Here is a 4,705-nt window from a genome sequence, read left to right on the forward strand (position 1 = left end):
TGAAACCTATGGCCCCCGGGTCTATTCTCATCATATCAATCTCCATTACTTTATTACTTGCTTTGTTTTTACTTTGCCTTTTACTTTTCACTTTGCATCTCTATATAAAAAATACCAAAAATATTATTTATCATCTCTATCAGATCTCACCCTCGTAAGTGACCGTGAAGGGATTAACATCCCCTAATCGCGTTGGTTGCGAGTAGCTATCGTTTTGTGTAGGTACGAGGGACTTGTGCGTGGTCTCCTACTGGATTGATACCTTGGTTCTCAAAAATTGAGGGAAATACTTACGCTACTTCGCTGCATCATCCTCTCCTCTTCGAGGAAATCCAACGCAATGCTCAAGAGGTAGCAAGGAGCCAAAGAGTATTCTCAAGCATTAGCAGTTGAGTTGCCAATTAAACCACACCTGAAAGACTTAATATCTGCAGCAAAGTATCTAGTAGCAAAGTAGTATGGAAGTAACGGTAACAGTGGCAAAAGTAACAGGAGCAGTCTTTTAGCAATCGTAACAGTGGCAACGGAGAAGTAACCAAGCAAAGTTCAATATGAAATGAGCTCATAGGCAATCGATCAATGATGGATAATTATGACGGATGCAATTCATCATGCAACAGTTATAACATAGGGTGACACAGAACTAGCTCCGGTTCATCAATGTAATGTAGGCATGTATTCCGAATATAGTCATATGTGCTTATGGAAAAGAACTTGCATGACATCTTTTGTCCTACCCTCCCGTAGCAGCGGGGTCCTATTGGAAACTAAGGGATATTAAGGCCTGCTTTTAATAGAGTATCGGACCAAAGCATTAGCACTTAGTGAATACACGAATTCCTCAAATTACGGTCATCATCGGGAAGTGTCCCGACTATTGTCACTCCAGGGTTTGTCGGATCATAACACGTAGTGGGTGACTATTGACTTGCAAGATAGGATCAAGAAATCACATAAATTCATGAAAACATAATAGGTTTAGATCTGAAATCATCGCACTCGGGCCCTAGTGACAAGCATTAAGCATAGCAAAGTCATAGCAACATCAATCTTAGAACATAATGGATACTAGGGATCAAACCCTAACAAAACTAACTCGATTACATGGTAAATCTCATCCAACCCATCACCGTCCAGCAAGCCTACAATGGGATTACTCACGCACGACAGTGAGCATCATGAAATTGGTGATCGAGGATGGTTGATGATGACGATGGCGACAGATTGCCCTCTCCGGAGCCCTGAACGGACTCTAGATCAGCCTTCCTGAGGAAGATTAGGGCTTGGCGGCAGCTCCGTATTGTAGAACACAATGAATCCTTCTCACTGATTTTTTTCTCCCCGAACGTGAATATATAGATTTAGAGTTGTGGTCGGTGGAGGTCCAGGGGACCCACGAGGCAGGGGGCACGCCCCAGGGGGGTGGGCGCGCCCTGCACCCTCGTGGAAAGGGTGTGGGTCCCCCTCTGTTGATTCTTTCGCCAATATTTTTTATTAATTCCAAAACATGACTATGTAGATTTTTAGGTCATTCTGAGAACTTTTATTTGTGCCCAAAAATAACACCATGGCAATTCTACTGAAAACAGCGTCAGTCCGAGTTAGTTCCATTTAAATCATGCAAGTTAGAGTCCAAAACAAGGGCAAAAGTGTTTGGAAAAGTAGATACGTTGGAGATGTATCACACACCTTTTTCACTTTCTATCACTGCGGTAGATTACTTGCAAGATTGAACCCAACTATCATATACAACTCTCTCTTGGAGAGCACTCATTAAACTTGCCCAAAGAAAGCCAAATAGATTGCAGAACATATATGAATAAGAATTATGCAGCAAACAAACCAATAGATCTAAAAAAGATTCGTGGATAAATCTGATCATAAAGTGATAATTCATCACACCGCAATGAACACACCAACAAATTACATCAGATGGATCACAATAACGTAGGGTACCTCATGTGATATTTATATTGAGAAACATGGGAGAAAACCAAATAGCTACTGCTATGGACACATATGTTGATGGAGATGTCCACCGTGATGATTTCCCCCCTCCGATAAAGTACCAGAAAAAGCCTCTAGATTGGATCACCACAGAGCAGAGAGGTGCGGTGGCGGAAACATAATTCCTCCTTGATGTTTAGGGTTTTTGAAGCGGAAGATAAATATAGGTGCCGAGAGGAGGTTTAAAGGTGGTCCAGAGGGCCCACACGCCCCCTCACCATGTGGTGGGGCCATGTGAAGACTATACCGCCCCTTTGGTGGGTCCCGAGCCCTCTAAAAGCTTCCCAATGCAAAAACGTCTCTGGATTTTAGAGTATTTTTGGAGCTTCGTAAAATTGATTTTCCTACAAATCCAAAAACAAGAAGAAGACAACAACTATCACTAGGCACTGAGTTAATAGGGCAGTCCAGCAAAATCATAAAAATTGATTGCAAAACTATGCCAAAATGATATAAACATAGCATAAAACAATCAGAAAACATAGATACGCTTGAGATGTATCAACCGACAATTTAAGATCAACACAACTGATGGTCGAGTACTCTTGAGAAAGTGGACAAATCTCTATACAGGTAAATGAATAAGATGAAGGGTGAAATGCCCTTCGCTTTGCATACTTATGGGAAAACTCTACAAGGAAATGATGAGTGAACCGATAGGGACTGGGAGACAACACAAGCGAGGGTGAGATTGCCACTTTATTTTCTATTGTCATGGGGAAGATCCCGATGATAAGGAGAGGGGAATAAGTAACACCCCTACTGAGGGAGTCCTGGATTAGTGGGTCCTTGGACAGCCGGACTATATACTTTGGTCGGACTGTTGGACTATGAAGATACAAGATTGAAGACTTCGTCCCGTGTCCGGGTGGGACTCTCCTTTGCGTGGAAGGCAAGCTTGTCAATTCGGATGTGTAGATCTCCTTCTCTGTAACCGACTCTATGTAACCCTAGCCCCCTCCGGTGTCTATATAAACCGGAGGGTTTAGTCCGTAGGACAACAACAATCATAATCATAGGCAAGCTTCTAGGGTTTAGCCTCTACGATCTCGTGGTAGATCAACTCTTGTAATACTCATGTCATCAAGATCAATCAAGCAGGAAGTAGGGCATTACCTCCATCGAGAGGGCCCGAACCTAGGTAAACATCATGTCCCCGCCCTCCTGTTACCATTAGCCTTAGACGCACAGTTCGTGACCCCTACCCGAGATCCGCCGGGTTTTGACACCGACATTGGTGCTTTCATTGAGAGTTCCACTATGCCATCACGATAAGGCTTGATGGCTCGCCTTGTTATCAAGGACAATATCACCTCTGGGGGAGCCCTGGATTTAGGCAAACTCTCCGACTAGGCGGCTTCGTCATGACCGCCCGATCGGCCGTTGTGCCGACGATGACTTCCCATGTCATCAAAAACAGCCTCCACGTCAGCTTAGAACTTACCGAACAGATGGATCCAATGGAGCTCTCCTCCCTGAACGAGCTCTTGGATCGCATCGCTGCTCTGGGAGTCATTACGGACTATGATCGGATCGGGCTTAAACCGGACCAAAGGGAGATTAATTCTCCGCCGGTCACCCATCAGATAGCGGTGGTGGAGGAGCAATACATCAATTCCTCCCCTATTTTGAGGACGAACTATGTCCGGATTCCTAAGCTCTCTGAGCCGGATACCCGTCTACAGGAGGACATGGCCCAAGCTCCGAACCTAGAATCGGACAGCGGGCCAGAAAAATTGGGCAACATCCCGGAGCCCAAGCTGCCAAGATCGAAAGCTCCTCCGCCCCTGGGTCTCAGTTCGGGTCAGGGTCGGGACTTAAATCTACCCACCCACCCAGATACAAGCGATCTTTCCCACATTAGACAAGAGCCCCAAGAGACAGTACATCACTTCTGGGCCAGATTCCTCCTTGTAATGAACAAGGTAAAGGACTGTCGCGAGGAAGACGCAATCTCATTCTTTTGCAAAAATTGCACGGACAAGGGAATACTCAACGCCATAAGTCGTCGTGACATAGTACACTTCGCTGACTTGGTAGCCATAGTACAGAAGTACTGTGCTATGGAAAGCGCCTGGAAAACCCAAACAAAATTCTGGGATCCTCCGACTCTTACTAAACCCCTTGTCTGAACTAAAAGGCTGCACTCTCGCAAGTCACCCAATCCAATTACAAAGAAACCAAAGCCGACCATAGGGTGAGGAACCGTATTGGAGGGATGGCTCAATGGGCCATGCAAAATTCATAGTACACCGGATACCATACCAACACACAGCCTTAGAGCATGTTGGATACTCCGGCAGGTGGCCAAGAGCGGCGAGGATCTCCTCATCAACCATCCGCAGAGCACCATTCCGCCAAAAATAACAATACCATACTGACAGTCTTCGAGACATTCGCCTCAAATAATAGGCGCAAGCGAGCACTCCGCAGCCTTGCCGAAGTCTGGCACGTCGCAGCAATAAACCCCTGGAACAACACGGCCATAAACTTCAATGCCAGTGACGAACCTCAATTCCGAACAGTCCGAGCACCAGCCGCTCTGGTCCTTAGTCCAATTGTGGACAGCTTCCGGCTTACTAAAGTGCTCATGGATGGCGGCAGCGGATTAAACCTCATCTACGAGGAGACTCTTAACAAAATGGAAATAGACAAGAGCTGCATTGAGCAAAGCAGCACGACCTTCAGGGGAATCATC

This window comes from Triticum aestivum, chromosome 2B, assembly GCF_018294505.1.
Source record: "Triticum aestivum cultivar Chinese Spring chromosome 2B, IWGSC CS RefSeq v2.1, whole genome shotgun sequence".
In the NCBI taxonomy this organism is placed as follows: Eukaryota; Viridiplantae; Streptophyta; class Magnoliopsida; order Poales; family Poaceae; genus Triticum; species Triticum aestivum.